The 17,915-nt window shown below is 55.0% G+C and overlaps 1 protein-coding gene and 2 long non-coding RNA genes across 4 annotated transcripts in view; 2 read left to right on the forward strand and 1 right to left on the reverse strand.

Annotated features, from left to right (window-relative positions):
- Positions 1-3,183: 3,183 nt before the first annotated feature.
- On the reverse strand, positions 3,184-13,009 carry LOC135323763 (uncharacterized). Of its 2 annotated transcripts, none has more exons than XR_010385289.1 (2): positions 12,674-13,009; positions 3,184-5,978 (listed from the first exon to the last, which is right to left on the reverse strand). It is a non-coding gene; the product is annotated as an uncharacterized LOC135323763 (long non-coding RNA). The 2 variants fall into 2 exon arrangements; XR_010385288.1 differs by having other exon boundaries at positions 3,184-6,236.
- LOC112990147 (uncharacterized) lies at positions 3,208-5,005 on the forward strand. Its single transcript, XR_003261006.2, has 2 exons — positions 3,208-3,726; positions 4,555-5,005. It is a non-coding gene; the product is annotated as an uncharacterized LOC112990147 (long non-coding RNA).
- Positions 8,657-17,915, forward strand: part of CDK18 (cyclin dependent kinase 18) — a 60,841-nt gene continuing 51,582 nt past the window's right edge. Inside the window, exon 1 of the mRNA XM_026111686.2 lies at positions 8,657-9,273. The gene's annotated coding sequence lies outside the window, so the exon portion shown is untranslated. The remainder of the gene's footprint in view (positions 9,274-17,915) is intronic.

Raw genomic sequence — 17,915 nt, forward strand, 5'->3', positions numbered from 1 at the left:
CGCTGCCAGCGTCTCCATCCCTCCAGGGCGCTGGGAGGAGAAGGAAGGCAAGGAGCCATCTCCGCGTGCCACCGGGACCTTGGCCCCCGCCCAGACGAGCCTTCTGCTGCCTGGGCAAGGCTGACGGATGGCGTCGTCCGGGGAGCCCGCGCTGCCTTTGGGGGAAAGGGGAAAATCCTGTGTTTCCTTCCCTGCTCGACACCTGAACCCAGATGCAAACCCAGTCCCTCCCCTGCCCAGCTCAAACCAGAGCCCAGAGCCCTTTTCCATGCGGCTTCGCTGTCGCGCCCGCAGGCTCCAGCAGCCCCTGCAAAGCCGCCCCAGGGCCGGCTGCTGCTGGGCTGCGGTTTGCACCGCCGCTCCGCTTCCTCGCTGGCACAGCCGGCTTCGCCCCGGCGTGAGCGAGACACGCTGCAACCTGCGCGAGGCTCCAGCTGCCCGGCGGTTTGCTCCCTGCCTCCCCGGAGCTGGAGCTGGGGTGATTCGGATCAAAATGGGACAGGACGGATTTCATCCAGGCAGATGCCCTTGCTGCCAGGCACTCGCGTCCCCATCTCCCATCGCTTTGCCGCGCAGTGCCCTCACGGAGCCCGGAGAGCAGCCCGGCTGTCACTGCCAGGTCCCACCAAAGAAGAGCAATGCCCCTGAGGCCTGGGAGCGACTGCATTTGCGGGTTTGACTTGGCCCACAGCGACTATTTCTCTAGTAAGCAGAACTGCAGTGCTGCACGGCATTCGCTGCTGCGGAGAGGGGAAGGTTCAGCATTTCCGTCCGTGCCTTCGCGTGGGCCTGGACCTTGCCGTTTTCCTGCCGAAGGAAGAGGACAGAGCCCGCCAAAGCAGCTGGCCTCCAAAGATCTGATGTCTCTCCCGGTTGCTAACCCCCACCTGTGAAACGCGGGGCTATAGCACCCCGGTTACCGACTCCTGGACATCTGCATCGTGGCGGCTCTCAGAGCTGGGTTGTGCGAGGCCGCAGACTGCCTGGAGATCAGCGGTCCAGAGCGGAAAGGGAAGCTCTGCCGGGCTCCCTGAGAGCAGAGGTTAGGACGGACCTGGCTCATGGGTTGTCCTCTGCCTTCACCTGCAGCTCTGTGTAACGGGCAGGGTTTAAGGGCAGTGCACCGTGTGAGCAGGAACCGGGGAAGAGCTGCAAAATGTGCACCGGGGCAAACCCAGACTAGCCTCCGTGCTGCGACCAGTGGCAACGATTCCCAGAGGCAGGTCTTGCGCTACTTGAGTGAAAGAGGGTTTGGAAAGCATCAGAGCCTCCTCGTGAAACCCTCAGGGCGGCACACGCCTGAAATTAAATCTCTGCACAGGGAATCACAGCCTCTCCTTGGCTTTTCAAGCCCACAACAGCAGCAGGAAGCGGCAGGTCTGCTCGGCCCAAGGGGTGGCTCGGAGGAGCCCACGGAGACAGAGGTGCTCCGTGGTGGACGGTGGTGGCAACTTCGCCCCAGCTCCACGCAGGGGTGGCACTGGTGGATGCCACTTGGGAGATGTTTTCCCTCTCTGGAGATGCCAAGCTTGTCGCTAACTGAAGGGGACCAGCATCTTGCGTTTTAATACTGGATTTCCCAGTCTTCCCACCAAATGAAATATTCAGCATCCTCTACGTCAGGTCTAAGGCAATGCAGATGTGAGATATTTCTGTTTCGTCTGCTGTTGGCCACGTTATTCACTGCTACCAACGATTTGTCATGTTCTGTAGAAAAGCCACTGGGGACCCGTGACATAATGTGACACCTATTAGCACGAGAAGAAAAGTGTCGCTTTGGCGATCCTTCTTCCCTGGCACGCGCTGCCGAGCAGCGCGTCGGTGGTCCCCCCCCCCCCCCCATCTCCATCGACGAGCCACGGCCACACCTGGGAGGAAGACGTGACCACGAGGAGACCAGAAAGCGTGGGGTGAAGGTGCCCCACGCCCGTACCGGGACAGGGCTCGGGGGGGAAGCCCAGGCTTCTCGCCAGGCTGGTGGGTACCACGCGCCGGGGAGCTTTCCCACCCTAGAGCTGTCCCAGCCGTAGATCGGGGAAGAGCTCTGCAGCCTCCTGCCCAAAGGCTGCTGCCACCTGGCCGCCCTCCCCTCTCCGCGCCCGGGCTGACGCCTCCAGCAGAGAAAATGACTTTTCTCCTTAACGGGCTAGTGCCGACCAGGGAGGCGAGCGCACACACGCACACGCCTCACCTTTGGTGCCCAAACCCACGCACAAACCACTGGGAACCACTTGGCTTCCTCAGCCCGTGTCAGCCCCCAGGACCCCACCGCCACCGTCACCTGCGTTTCGGTGCCCAAGCACGTATGAAGGAACGGCAGGAGTCAAACAACACTGAAAGCAAGGTAATTCCTATCTTCATCTCCTTCCCTTGTGCTGCCATCACTGCTCCGCTCAGGTTAGTGCATGCACCACTCCTTATCTCTGCTCGGGATTACCTCATTGTACAAGACCAGGGACCTCGCTCTGCTTTCCACATACCAGCACTAGTGTCTGAACTGCAAGTTTCCAGCCGGAGGAAGGATTTCGCAAATGCCTTTTCATCGCAACGCTGATCTCTTCCTATCACACCGACACATTTTTTTCTTACAGGATTTAATCACACTCAGCAAGACACGATCATTAGCAAATCTTCTGCTCTTAATGCTCCAGTTCACACTCATGAGAAAGAAAAATAGGCTGCTGAACGAAGCAGACTTGATCTTTCTCTGTGCCTGTAATCAGGGGCTGATGCACGGATTTTATACACACAAAATACAATGCAAAAGTGTTTGTGCACACACACAGATACACAAACATCCCCACACTACTTACAGGGTGCATGAGTAAACTAGAGGAAAAACTTATATTGCCATATATGCACATGAACATATTTCATATGCAGGATTACTCATACAAGTGCATACTTCCTACTGAAATACAACAGTTAAAGAGCTTATATGTAATTCAGCTGACCTAAGTGCATTAGCATGTGTTGCATATAAACTGTGTGTCGAGATAAATCATGTGAATACACAGGAATATATATATATACACCTTCACAAACGTTCATTGATGATTGGTGACCAATCAATGATTTTTCTTGCCTAAAACAAAGAGTACTTAATTTTTTTCAGCTAATCACATATATATCAGCAAGAATATAATTATTGCAAGCAAATGTCACACAATGGCTACAACAGTGTGAATACATACAGGTCTATATATTCGTATACAGATACATAACACATTTTCAATTGTACAATAAAAAAGCAGATAAGGAGCTTGAATTTCTTTGGATGTGCTCCTACACGGACATTATCCGCAGTTTAAGGACACGGGGTGAGCTGCACAGCTAACACACACGCACACGCGAGGATGAATGCAGGTGCGGGTGCGTTTTGCCTGTGTTCCTCACGAACGCCCATCGCCTACCGCGTGTGCATGTGTGCATGCACTGCTCTTCCCCGGCTCGCTCGCACGCACACACAGCTCCGCCAGGCAAGACTCCAGACAAAGAAAGAAAGAGAAAAACGCCGTCTTACTTTTTCCTCCTTTTTTTTTTTTCCTCTCTCCTCCCTGCCGCCTCAATTTCGGGACTCCAGCGGGACTGGAATTCTTTGGAAGAGATTATGAAAAGCAACTTAACAACCCAGCGAGCGCCGAACGCCGCCGCGCAGAGGGGCCGAGCTTTGCCAGCCGAGCCGGGGAGGAACAAAAGCCCAGCGCCGAGAGCGGAGCCGAAGAGGTGTCTTCCTAATTGCGCGGGGATCGCACGGACGTGTGCGGCGGCGGGGCGGGCGGGAGGCGGGTGGAAGGGGCGACGCCAGGACGGCTCCCTCCCGCGCCAGCTGGGGAAGGCAGCCCGCAACCCCGACGCGAGGTTAGCGCATAAATCATCCGCCGCCTCCCGCGCCCTCCCCGCCGGCAGCGCTCGCTCCCGCATCCGCGCTGCTTCTGCATCCGTGCGCGGCAGAGCCCGGCGCCGGGCGACGAGGCCGCCCGCCCTCCGCGCTCGCCCTTTCTCCCTCTTTCGCTTTGTCCTCGTCCCTCCTTCTCGAGACAGACACAAAAGAGATCCTGACCTAGGAGGGGAAGTATCAATCACCAGGGCAAAAAAAAAAAAATACCCGGGTGCACCAATGTGTGCTTTCAGCAGGCAGGGAAATTAAAAATAGCTGGAATAGCTGAAATTCGGAGGCAGCATTCCTGCTCTAATGAGCGCGGTCAGCAGGGTGAGGACGCGAGCGAGTGTCCCTGCTGTTCTCAGTGTCTCTCGTTGTCTCCCCGAATGCCGCTCTGCGCGGTCGCTGCCACACGCTTTCGGGAAACAGCATTTTTCTGCTCCCAGGAGCTGCCGGGGCTCCAGCTGCCCCTGGATGCAGCTGCTGACACACACTCCAGCTTCCTTAGCGCCCAACCAGAGCTCTCCCTTGATCCTATCTCAGAACAGAGGGGTTCAGCCAGGATTATCTCTGCAGACACACATCCTCTGGGGCTTGCAAAAGCAGAGATAAGTCGAATTTGGGACTTTTTTTTTTTTTTTTTTTGGCTCATTGCTATCCCTTCACTTTAGCTCTCGTAAATCCTGAACTGTCAGCGCGACAGCGGATGATTCAGTGGGGATTTAGCCAGGCTTCAGACCCATAAAAAGAGCCAGAGCCTGCTCCGGTGCCAGCGACCGTCCAGTCCACCAGCGGTTTTAGCTGGAGAAGGGCCATGGCGAGACCCTGCCGGCCCCTCCGGCGGTCTGGACAAGAGCAATGAGAGCTCTGAGCCGGAGGAGGACGTGCTGGACCAGGCGATGCGCTGGGCTGGCGCTGGGTGTCCCGCGCCGGGCGAGGGTGCAGGAGCGAGGGAGAGCTGTGCTGCCTCTGAGCCTCTGCTCGCCTGTGACATTGTGCTCACTTGGGCTTTTTTTTTTAATTGTCTTGATGTCCCACATTTGCATAATCCCCACAATGCAGCGCAGCAGGACTTTTGCTCTGAGCTAATAAACAGACGACAAAAATAAATGTGTCATGTAAGATTTGCTTCCGTATTTTTTCTTTGCGAGCGAGCTCTCACCAAGAGAGGCTGCTGGCGGGGCCGAGCTCCCAGGAGCTGCCAGCCTGGCCCGCCGCGGCGTCGATGCGCGCTCTGCCCGCGGCAGCGAGTTTGCCAGATGCTAAACCGAGGTGCCCGGGCTGGGAGCAGGAGGAAAATGTGTCTGCAGAACACGAGGATGCGCTCCTCTCGGCCCAGCACAGGCTCCCTGGTAGCTCGGGGAGGGTCAAATCCTCCACATCTGCCTCGCTGTTGCCCTGCACCTTCACAGGGCGATTCGGGGCTTCCCCGCACCGGCCCCAAAGGCCATTCCCCAGATGCCACCCCAAAAGCAGAAGGGCCTTTCCACAGACCTTGAAAAGATTTATCATTGCAACTACCATGCTCGCACCCAATATTAGCCACGCAGGGTACTTGGGGTGCCCTGCTTCTAGATGTATCTTCTTCAAAATGACAGGGCCCCAGGGTTTTCCTCCCCCCAGCCTGGCTCCCCAACAGCCTGGTCAGCCCTCCGCGCTCACCCACGGTGGAGATCGCTCCATTTACGAAACTAGCTCCTGGAGCCAAGAAAAAGAATAATCGCTCTGCCATGAGTATTCAAGTGGACTCATGGAAGCTGGAATTGTGCCATGTGTTTGCTAAAGGACAATTTCCTCCTTAATTTTTACAAGAGTTTATTTATCACCTCGAAGAACCTGACTGGACAGTGAGCAGGGATCGATGAGAACGCCATACATCCTGCCCCATGACACGTTGGACAGGCTCAAAGTTTTCAAAGACAGGCAGCGATTAATCACGGGAATCCTGCATCCCTGGAAGTCTTTACACCGTGATGGGGTATTTTTCTGAGAGACCTGCTGCAGCTCAACTAGAAGTGTCTGCCCTTGATGAGGGAGCTGCCAGGCGACGCTCCCCCGTTGGATCAGACTGGATGATCCCTCCTGAACTTCAGATCTGTGAAGCAATAGGATTTGGAGTGAAGATAGCAACAAGGCTCCTCAGGTTCCTGAAGATTTAGTAGAAGACGGTTACTTTGCAAAGGGCGCTGGCCGTGCCCGAGATCATATCTCGTGCACTACAGGCAGTAGATGTTTTTTTCTTCACACAGCCCTCGATTCTGGAGGATTCTCAGTGCTTTTATAAAAATGCTTTAGCATTTCCAACTATGTAGGTTGATAAAGGCTTGAAAACATGAATCCTAAAGGGTAAAAGCTAGAAGAGAAATAGAGACCTAATAATATATGAGCTTCCTTTTTTTTTCTTTTAAAACCCTGACCAATTCTAAATCATTTTTATGACTGTACAGAACTGCCTTCTGGCATGCGAATGCTTGGGACTGGTGCGACCGTGAAGATGGATTCACAAATGCTGGTCAACAGCGGAGAAAGCGCTGCCTGCCATTTTCCGAAATGCCCAGAGCAGCCTGTGAAAAGAACCCATCGGCCTCATGGAGCTGCGCTTAACTGTCATTTAACGGGTCCTGGGACAGGGCTTTCTGCCCACGCGCAGGGTTCCCAGATCTGGCCGCCCCGAGGAGGCCCCCGGTGCCCCACATCACGGGCCAGACGTGTGTTTTACCGCACGCCCGGGCAGGAGCGGGGCAGGGCCCCGGGAAGGGGAACAGCCGTAAGGAGGGAGATCAGAAAGCACCGGGGAGCGAGGCGGGAATTAGATGAGGTTCAGGCGCGAGGCAGCAGCAGCCATGGAGCAACTCTCCAGCACCCGCCTGATAAGACCCCCCTCCCCAAAGCGCAGCAGAGAGGGGATGGGATCATCCGTCTTCATTACACCGCCCGAACAGGCTCTGCCAGTTTGCGCTGCAAAACTAATCAATACCCGCCGCCGGCCGCAGCCTCCCGACACGCTCTGGCAGGCAGCAGCGCCGGCGGGGCGCACACCGGCACCGCGGGGCCGAGCCGCGTGCAGGCACCAGGGCGGACACGGCCACCCCTGGCAGCAGGGATCCCCGGGGCACACGGGTGGGCAGAGACACCGAATTACCGCCAAGCACTGCCCACGCGTGGCTGCTGGGTCTTTTAATGGGCTTGCATCCGTCCTTCTTTATCGAGCTACCCGGGTGTTTTAATTTCCCCTTGCCGTAACATCCCGACACCTTGGTGGTTGCTTCCCACAACCACCTGAGCGAACCTGCAGCAAAGCCGGGAGCACAGACCACCGCCAGCGACCCGCCCGACCAGCCGCAATCGTCCAACCCAGCTCCACTTGTACATCCACGCGCAGCACGAGCGCAGAGCAGACGAAAGCCCAGGGCCGCGTCATGAAGATCGCTCGGCCCCTAAATGCAGCGCGGGGCTGACAGCCGGCCTGCGCGCTCGGGACACCGTGGCCCCGCGGGCACCGGGGACGGCTCTCCCCCAGCCCCATTTCATGCCACCGGGAGCCGGGCAGTGCCCCCACCCCGGGACCGGTTGCGCTGGGAGCGATTTCTGTGGGAAATGGGTGAAATGAGGGGAGAGGGGAGAGGGGAGAGGGGAGAGGGGAGAGGGGAGAGGGGAGAGGGGAGAGGGGAGAGGGGAGAGGGGAGAGGGGAGAGGGGAGAGGGGAGAGGGGAGAGGGGAGAGGACTCCTCCTGCTGCGCCTGAGGGGGCGCACAGGGCTGCGGGGGGGGGGTGGTCACATGAGCGGTCACGCAGTGAGCACGTGATGGTCACATGCACCTTCACCTGGTGAGCACGTGGGGGCACGTGAGGGGTCACGTGAGTCTGCGCGTGGGCAGGGGGAACAGGTGTGTGAGCACGTGGGGGCACGTGAAAGGTCACGTGCGCGTGGGTGGGGGAACAGGTGGGTGAGCACGTGGGGGGCACGTGGGGCTGCACGCGGCGGGGGGGAGGGGGCAGGTGGGTGAGGACGTGAGGGGAGAGGGGGTGTGCCCGTGAGGGGCAGGTGGGCGCAAGCATGAGGGGAAATTGGGTGTGAACGTGAGGGGCAGGGGGTAGAAATATGAGGAGAAAGGGGGCACAAATGTGAGGGGTGGGTGGGTAGAAACGTGAGGGGGTGTTGGGGGGTGTGAATGTGAGGGGAAATCGGAGGTGAACGTGAGAGGAGGTGGGATCCACGGATTGGGCAGGTGAGTACAGAGGTGAGGGGAGAGGGGGTGTTGCCATGAGGGGCAGGTGGGTGGAAGTGTGAGGGGAAATTGGGTGCAGGCCTGAGGGGAGGGGTGTGGCTGTGAGGGGCGGGTGGGTGGAAATGTGAGAGCAGAGGGTGCCTACATATAGAGGCAGTTGGTGCAACTGTGAGGGGAAGGTGGGTGCAGATCTCTGAGGGGAAGGAGGGCCTGTGTGTGGGGCACAGGTAGGTGCAGAAGGGAAGGGGGAGGGTTGCATGCAGGGTGTGAGCAGGGAGGGGCTCAGGTGGGTTCCCATGCAGAAGGAGGTCCCATATGTGTCACTGTAGGTATGTGGGGGTGGGGGGGTCTGCCCACGGGCTCTGGCTCCCCTGGCATGCTCTGGTCCATCCCCAGTCACTTGCCTGCTGTGGGGGGGCCCGTGCCACCCACCGTGGTGGCGGTGACTGAGCCAGACAGGCTGTGGGGGCTGGGATGTGAGTGCCAGACGCGCTGGCTGGCAGGCTGCGCCACGCGGGCGGGCTTGTGGGGAGCTGGCACTTGCTGAGGTGGCGGGGCCACCACAGCCTTTGGCTCATGTGTGGGGGGCTGCCTGGGGAGGCCTTGTGTGGGCTGCCCTACTTCTCTGTGCTCGGATGTGCTAGGGCAGGTGAATGTTCCCCAAAGCCTCTTGCTTCAATAGCAGTGTTACTGGATTCATTCACTCCAGGTCTGAGGAGTAATCCCCTCAGAGAGGCCAGCCTGTCTGCAGCTGCCTGGTCATCTCAAAGGGAGATGCTAAAGACCTCTGCTTTGCCCTGTCTTTTCATCTTGCCATACCTGCAAAGGGCAGGTTTCTCACCCATCCTGTGGTGTTTGTGTTGGGGGATTTGTGCTGGTGCAGCACAGGGCTGAGCTCTGCCCAGTGTTGTGTGGTCTGGGGCAATTTCCCCCTCTCTGTGTGGCTCCTGCCCCCTCACTTTCCAGGTCAAACCTCTGAGTGTCTGGTTGATAGAAGGACTGCTTGTTCCCCTGCAGGGTGTTCACAGCATCTGCTTTTGATTCCTTTAGGCACAGCATTCGAGGCTGCTGTGGGGACCTGAGATTCCTGCACAGCTCTGCAGAGGTGCACAGTTTTGGAGAGCAGCTGTGAACGAGAACTGGTCGCCCGGTGTCGATACAGTGAGTACCTCCTGCGTCTGCATCCCTGCAGTGCTCAGCACAACAAGACCTGCCCCTCAGGATCTTTGTGTGACACCATAGTAGTACCAATAATAATGGCATTTTTCCCCAGCGAAACCCTGTCCCCTACGTCCTCTTCCTCAGGAGCAGTAGTGGCTTTGCATCTCCTTTTTAATTTATTTTTATAAGGAGGGAGGGAGAGTCGCATCCTAATCTGGCAAAATGTCAGGGAGTGATTCAGAGAAGAGGCGAGCGGCAGAGAGAGGCAGCCCACACAGGAGAGTTGTTTCTGATATCCAAATGTCAGCATGTCCTTTAATTAAATGCTGATTAACAGGGGACGTGCTCCCTTGTGCTGGAACCAGGGCTGCTGCTGGTAACATCGTACTCCACAGAGAGCCGGGGTGGTGCTTCCTGCTGCCTCTCCCCTGTGGGATGAACTGCCTCCCTCGGAGAGGGGGAGTGGGACTGCCGGAGAGGCAGGCGAGCCGCAAGAGCTGTCTGTGGTGGAGGGAAGCAGTCTAGCCCAGTGGTTTGCGTGGCACTTAGGGCACTGCAAGGGTGCTGGTTCAGCCACTGCTGTGTGATGACTGCAGCAAACCTCTTGCAGTCTGGTCCCTACTGCCTTGTCTAGCCTGTGAGCTGCATGGGGCTGGGATTGCACCTGTCATTTTTGTCTCCATGTGGAAGCTGTGTTGAATCCAGTTTAGTGAAACTCATGCAAGCCTTGATGTGAATGCTCTTACTTCAGTTCGAGTGGCTCTTTTCTTCCTCAGCTTCTGTCGTTCTTTTTACACTTAAGCTAGGCTGCAAACATGCCATTGCATTTGGGATTTCCAAAAACACCACCTGCACCTAAGAATAATGTACCCAAGTCTCAGCAGCTACAATGCTTCTCTTTCATCCTCTCATGTGTGCTGTGCCTTTGAAGTCTCAGTGGGAGTGTTATCCTTGAGGTTAGGGGGGCTGGGTTGTGCTCTGGGCTGGCTAGGCTGTGTCTGCTCTGGGGGAGTGTGGACAAACCCTCACTGACCCTGGAAGTAAGCGGAGAGCAGCACTGTATAGAGATAGCCAAACTGGAAGGTTGCCAGCCACTTCTGTCTTGGCTGATGCTGTCCCCAAAAGCTGGGGCTGATTCCTGCCTGTGCGGCCCAGAGCCGATACAGTCGGATGGTGGGATGGAGCAAGCAAGTCTAGCAGCACTGTGCCTAGACAGCTGCAGGGACTGGGGAGAGCTGTGCTGGCCAGTGAGGTGTGATCAGGGCTGGTCCCTTTGGGCCTGGATATCCGTGGATACAGGATCTCAGCACAATTATTGTTTGAAGCTACTCGAGCACTACTGGGCTCTGCCCTAAGCCATTTGGGAAGATGCTCAGAGACCCCATGGCTCCTAATGGGGAAAGTAAAACTAAATGCTCTGCTTCCCATGCCAAAATCAACTCTTGTTGCAGCAGGTGCACTGACAGCTAGCTGAAACATTGCAATGGAAAAGTATAGTAGTGAGTCGCATAGGGTCAAGGCCATTCAGGTGCACAGAAGTGAACAGAGGTGCTCTGCTCCCTAGACTGCGTAGGAACTTTTACCTTGGGCAGCCTCCCTCAGAACCATGTCCATAGAACAACTTGCACAAGCAAAGCCTGCCAAAGAGGTTACAGGGCTGAAATAGCATGCCAGACAAGGCTAAATCTGAAGAAATAGTTTGTAATTAAAGTCCATGCTTTTTCAGTGCTGGAGTAAAGAGAAAAACCTTTTCACACTTGTTTTCCCATCTCCCCAGCCCATACTACTTCTGCACATTCGTGCCCAGCTCTTGCACAAAGTCTTTTCTCCCTTTGTGTGTCACCTTGCAGCAGCTGGCAGGGACTCGAGGTGTGGGCTTTGCCCTCCTGGTCTGAGAGCGCCAGCTCTCAGTGCCATGTTTTCCCCTCGCAATGTGCAGCTCACAGCAACAAGTGTTTGCTCTCCAGAATCCCACAGACGATGCTGCCTATTCCCAAGCGCCACCTCATGGCATCACCTCTAGGAACAGTTTATTAGACAATATTTATATCAGCACAGACACAGTAACAAGCCCTGCTCTTGCACCACAGAGGGTGGAAATGGCCACTGGGAAATAGGATTGCTGGCCGAGAGTACCCTGGGTCTCAGCACCCTCCCCCTGCCGGTCCCAAGGATGGGGCAGACGAAAGCTATGAATTTGGCATATGTGCATGCTGGCTGTTCTTTCTCAAGACCACAAAAGTTATTCCAAGCTACCCATAAACCAGGCAGGTCCTGCTAACTCCGGACAGGGGATGTCCACAACTCCCCTCACCTTTTAGTTCTGCTTGATTTGTCTGAGAAAACAGCACTGTTTTTTCGTTTTCTTTTTTTAAAAATAGACACTAAATAATGCAAAAATCCTGGGGCCAGCGAGCCCTGATTACCTCCCACATGGCGATGGGAAATAAGTCACTTTTTTCTGCCACCAAACAAGGGATTTTGCCACACAGATGTCATCTCCACCTCCCTCTGCCTCACCAGAGAGGTGCCATCCAGACACTTGTCAGGGAGCCCTTCAGCCTGCTGTCTTGCTGCAGTTGCCAAGAAGCAGGTCATGCATCCTCCCAGCCAGAAAGGGATAGGCATGTCCCATTCCCCCCTCCCCGACTTGAAGTTAGCAAACAACAGTTTTGGCTTGTATGACTGATATTAATACATCAAAGAGGCAATCCTTTAGTCAGGCCTCTTTCCCACCCCATCCCCAAACCACTGCCCACTTAGGACAGAGGTCTTAGGGGAGATGAGCACGCAGCTGTCTCAGGATCCTAAAATCCCAGGGGGGAAGCTAACTGCAGAAGTGTCTGCTTCTCTGCCACCCCCCCCCCCCCCCCCCGCCCCACTGGGAGCGCCGGGAAGCCTGACGCTTGTGGAGGGAATGGCACGCTTTCAAGCGAGCCCCTTGCCCCGTGTTGCATCCCGGGCACTTGTGTGCTGAGCAGGGCGGTGCCTGACCCCAAGGGCGGTTCTTACCAGCCTGGATCCCTGCTCAGCGTCTGGCACAAGCTAGCTTCCCAGTGCCCCGAGTCCAGAGCCCATCAACCCAACAGGTACAACCCGCTCTGTTCTGCCGGTCTCCCCACGTCTTGCTTAGCCTCCGCTCTCGACTTCAGCACATGCAGGAACATTAAGACACCCGACATTAAGTCACCCAGATGGAGAGACTGCAGCAAAGTGTTTTGTGCTGGGAGGGATGGGGAGAGGACGTAGGGGGGAGGGGAGATGGCGGTGGTGGGAAGCGGGATGAATCATTTTGACAGAGCCAGATTTCCACATTCCCCCTGCTGGAAAATTAAAGTCTGCTCTTAGTTTGCATCCCAAATGCGATTGTTTTCTGATCCCTGCCTTGGAAGGTACGTACCTCTCTCAGCAGCCAGCCCTGCCAGGATCAGTGTCCATGCTGTCTACCTGTCAGCAGGCTCTTCCTTCTGTTCACGCTGAGCATCATATTTTCTTTGAACACCGAGGTAGCTAAAAGCTGCAACTTAAGGACTCGAGGGGGGTGGAGGTGGACGGACTCGCTGAGCATGAAAAGCAGCCATTGGCTCTGCCTCCCCGGCTGCTATGACAGTGGGTTAGGCTGAACATGTGTCATCCTTCCCCTCCGTTCCCCTTGTTTCCCCATCAGTGTCCTTCCCTGCTCCGTGCAAGGGAAGGTGGGGGGGATGGAGGCAAGTTATTGCCTGGTTGTGACAGCCCACCAAGCCAGCACGTATCGAACCTGCCCCCTCGTGGGTGCGCTCGGGCAGATGCAAATTCTGCCAGAGACACCCAGCTCCCTTCCCATGCCGTGCGGCATATGGTGGATGATTTTTAATTTCCTCAGGATGAGATTTCTTATGGTGACTGGCAGGTTTCTCATCGCGCTTTGTGAGGCCTTTGATTAACCCCCGGTAGGTCCTTACATGCCAACTGGCCGTATGGGCTGAACAAAGTACTTCCCAGTCTACCACTTCCTACTCATTAAAAAAGAGCCTTTTGTTTGAATCCCAGCTAGGACAGCAAAATTGGTGTGCCAGCATCATACCTGTAACGCTGCATCGCCCCACGTTCTGGCAGGTGAGACCTGTCGCTGGGAGGAGGAGCCCAGCCATAATCCTTTTTCAAGCTCTGCCTACCTGTTACATGTCATCCTGGTGTAAGATGGGTCTTGCCAAGTGAAATAGCTGAATGTTTAAATTAGTTGCCATGTGGGAATCTGGGTGGTCTTCAGAGCTGCGCTCTCAGGCTCTCTGCAAACACAGGTGGAGTTGCTGAATTTCACTCGTGTCCTGCTGGGAAGCTTTCCTTTGCAAGTCTAGCTGCTTTTCTTACAAAAATTCAGGCCCTCAATAACATGAGATTAGCCCACCCCTTTGACAAATCCCTGTGTGATTACAAAGAACTCTGCTATGTCCCTTGGGTAACAGTTAAAATTTACAACACCACATAGTGTATTTGCAGATCATCCTCAGGTTTGTTCACTCTTCTGCATTAGTTACTAATTTCTCATGGGAGTAGCTTTCAGTCTGCAGACTGTTCAAACTGAGATTTGGTTGGGTTTGAGCACAAATAGAGACTGAGTGACTTTCTGGTTGTCTCTTCTGAGAAGTTCCTAATTTATGCAGTATTGGCTGTGACAGGAGGAGTGTCACTGCTCTAACTCCATCTCGTATCAGCAAGGCCATGTAGCTTCTGCATGTAGGCAGGTCCTCAGTGCAGAAGCAGCATGGGTAGCAGGGAGCCTCATGTCTGGTGCAATGAGTGTAGAGAAGCAGCTGCTACCTCGGTGAGGATGTGTGCACACTTCCCATTTCTACTCCAGTTCTGCCATTTCCAGGTGCCAATCACTGCAGCATCGCCATTGTCCTCTTGCTAGCGTTAGGAAGAATGATCGTGTTGTGTTTTGTATGTAGGGAGCATGGCAAATGGATTTGCCATCTTCATGGACTTTGTTTTTTTAACAAAAGCAAAAAGTATTAAAAATGTAATCACTTTAAGCTGCTGCTATTACAAAACAATACCGAGTCTCACTCATGACTAGCAAGCAGTGAGAGTTATTCACCTATTGTCTTGTTTAGCCAAAGAGGGGATCATTAGGACAGCAGATGCCATCGGGGAAATCTTTGTTTTATTCTTCAGTAAAGCCTGAGGCTGCAAGAGCATCCTGTTAGCTGTGTGGGAACTAAGGGCTTTGCTGTTTGTTTGATGCAGAGGATGTAGATCTTGGCAGCACCTCTGGACCTGGGACCCTGCTTCCCAGGGTCAGAGACCTTGATGCCCTGGCTAGGGGCAAATCTCCAAGAGCAGGTGAAGCTGCTGACAAACAGGCTGTTCTGATGCTGCTCTGGAGAGACAGTCGCATCGGCACGGCGCTCTGAATGTTATGGTGAGTTCCTGCAAAATTGCAGTGTGGTGCACGAAATCTGGTTCTCACGCAATCGGTAGTACGGTTAGACTGCGTTTGCTGCTGGACAGACAGTCACAGAATGTGTGCCTAGCTGCACAAGTTTTACAGCTTTGCAAGTTACAGGAGAGCTGCAGGTCAGCTGTAGTTAATTTTGAGAAAACAGTTCTTAGTGACTACATCCTGTAAAATACACGCATTGATTTAGATTTCCATAACATTTGCTGAGCTCTACAAAGGACAGAGATAATAGCTAGTTGTCCATCCTTGGGGTTATTTGAGCAAGATACAGCTGCCTTAAAACAGTGTTATTACAAGAGCCATCTGGTTCCTGTAGTAGTGTTTGGCAGAAAGCGCTGCCAGGCTTTTAAATGTCTTTCCAAAATCTACCCGCTAGCGGGCAGCAGAACAAGCAGTTGTTTATGGGAGAACTGAGACATCATGAGGGAGTTATAAGAGAGGGATCATTGCCTTAAAAATATTTAATGTGAAGCTTAACAGTTGTGGCCTGGAACAAACCCACAGATGTGTCATCCTGATCCTGTGCAATAGGTAGCCAAAGCTTCTGTGTCCTAGGGGAAGTCTGTGTGGAAGCTGAAGGTTTTTCCTTGAGTGTTCCTTGAAGCCCAGGCAGCTCCTCCAGATAAAAAGAAATGACTTGCCCAGTGTTTCAGACAGTTGATGGCAAAAGCTGGACGGGGACCCACGCAGGGGTGTTATTTCTCCTCCCTGCGGCATTAGACAGCTCTTTCCTGTGGGCCAGGGCAGATTGCAAGGGGGAGCCCTGGACTTTGCAAGGTGCACAGCACTTACTGCCTCGCACTTGAGGCTTTTCCACTCCTTCCCCACCCACTTGCCTGCTGCCCTGGCTTGTGCAGGCCGATTTTGGATGAGAACCAGGAGTGGCAGTGCTGTCCCCCGGCAGAACAGGTTCTGCAGCTCCTGCACACCCCAGGTTTAGCTTGTGAAAGTGCTTGTATGTCTCTGCATGTGTGTGCACATGGACCTGGGGGAGGTACAGACCGACTGCTGCTTTAACTCCTTCTCAGCCCTGCAGCAGCGGGATAGCCCCGGAGAGGTTTGTGCCTGTCTGATCAGAGGAACTGGTGTCGGTTCTTGTGTGCTGGGAAGTCTGCGGTGTGCTGCCTGCTCCTCTGGCTGCTGTGTGCACCAGCCTGCAGGCTGGTTTGTGATCCTGGCAGTGCCCGGGCACTCACAGGCAGCGCCAGGGCGGAGCAGGGGTACGAGGGTCCCTCAGTTCAGCCTGGGGGAAGGCGATGGAGGGAGCAGAGAGGGGGGTGGCACAGCCCTTTCTGCCTCAGCTGGGTTGCATGGGTGCAGCTTGGTGCTTCCCAGCCAGTCATTTTTCCAGAGGGCCACGAGGTGGAAGCATTTTCCAAAGACTTCAGTGCCCTAGGAAGGGTGGGGGGACCTGCTTCTGTTTTGAGCAGGGGAGACACAACAGCCCAGGAGCTGGGGGGGCCCATGTCGTGAGAAGAGCTGAGAGCAGGGAGCAAGTAGGGACACAGGTCACAGGGGCAAAGGCCTCTTCTCCAGGGGAAGGCTCATGCAGCTCTCCATGACTTTAGCTGCCCACTACCCACTGCCATCACCAAACTAATGGAGTTACCCTTGGCTCCTGGGAGCTGGGGATCTGGCTTGCCCATCCCCACGGCAGGGATCTCCCCTAGCGCATGGCTGTCTCAGCCCAGGGGAAAACATCCTGGATTCTGTGCCGCAGAGGTGGAAATGCAGATGGGCACACTGCACGGGAGGCAAAGCATGATGCCTTGCACCCCTATGCTGGCTCCATGCAGATGGCCTGTGACAAGTGGATTAGGGTCTCTGACTTCTGGACCCCAAAAGCTGAGCCTAGTTAGAGCCCAGATATCCTGAAGAGATGACCAGGTTCCTCTTTATTCTCCTCCAAAAAGAGCTTCTGCAGATGTGGATTTGTGGTAGCTTGGTGTAGCCTGCTCCCTGCCCCCTTTCAGAGAAGGGCCAACATAGGTATCCAGATACGTGTCCATCCTTCCTGTCTCCATGCACCTCGTCCTGCTGCTCAGAGCAAGCAAGTCCAACCAGTAGCCCCCAGGCCACAAGCCTTGCTTCCTCTCTGCTTCCCATCCCTGGGGAGGCAGCATGGACAGGATCTGCCTCGGCATGCCTGGGAGGCCCAGCGCTTTGATGTGGTCCCAGCAGCGGCCAGGTAATGCAGCCCGGAGTGGGGATTGCCACTTGGCATGGCCTCGTGCTCAGCCACGTTCGTCATGCTCTGCGTTGGCTCCAGCTGCTGAGTCACAGCTGATCAGCTGTGCCTTATCTCGCCTGGTGACCGGAGGCTGCTCCGTTCCTGCTCGGCTCCTCCGGGCTGGGCAGGAATCGCTGGCACCGTGCTGCACCAGTCAGCTGTCTCAGTACGCAGGAGAAGGGCTGGTGCTTTCCAAGCTAGGAGAGCTCATCCCCTATCAGTCAGGGCCCAGCACAAAGCATGTCGGGGCAGTGGCCACGTAAATGTCATTGTTTAGTATGATATGCATTGATTATGGGCATCACACTGCGTAACACTTGTCTCTCCTGCAGACCCTTAGTGCGTGTGCTGAAAGCACACCCTTTCCTGGAATATTTTATAAGAGAGGAGGCCGAGGCACAGGGAGGATAAGGGACTGGCTGGCAGTGAAGCAGCCCTGAGATTAGCCTCGGATATGGAGGGCTCATGTTCAGCGCTCTGCTCTGCCACAGAATTCCCATGACCTTGGGCAAGTCACTTCACCTCTTCTGCACTTGTGACACAGCAGTTGAGCACTTCCTTATTAGCTGTGGGTGTGGAGGGGTTAAATAGGGTAAAAGCTGGGAGGAGATCGGTTATGCAATCAGCTAATTTGGTACTGTGCTCCTCTGATGGAAGACCCTACAGTCAGAAGGTGCATGGCTTCCAGATGTTCAGGGGGTGTTTTACAAGCAGCAGCAGCTTTTAAATGGGATCTGCATTCCTTTGCTAGCTCTGTTCCTCCCCCAGGTCCAGAGCAGAGAAATAGTTTGGTCTAGCATCCCCGTATGTGACAGATTTAATGTGTAAAGTCCAGCTCAATATGTAAAAATGCCTTGACATTTAGCCCTCCCTTGTGTTTGTTTAAGAAGTAAACAGCTAAAAATAAGTTGGTTATACCCAAGCAGCTTGAGAATAGCATTAAACCAAGAGAGTTAAGGCCGTATG

The sequence above is a fragment of the Dromaius novaehollandiae genome, chromosome 27 (genome assembly GCF_036370855.1).
Source record: "Dromaius novaehollandiae isolate bDroNov1 chromosome 27, bDroNov1.hap1, whole genome shotgun sequence".
Classification (NCBI taxonomy): Eukaryota; Metazoa; Chordata; class Aves; order Casuariiformes; family Dromaiidae; genus Dromaius; species Dromaius novaehollandiae.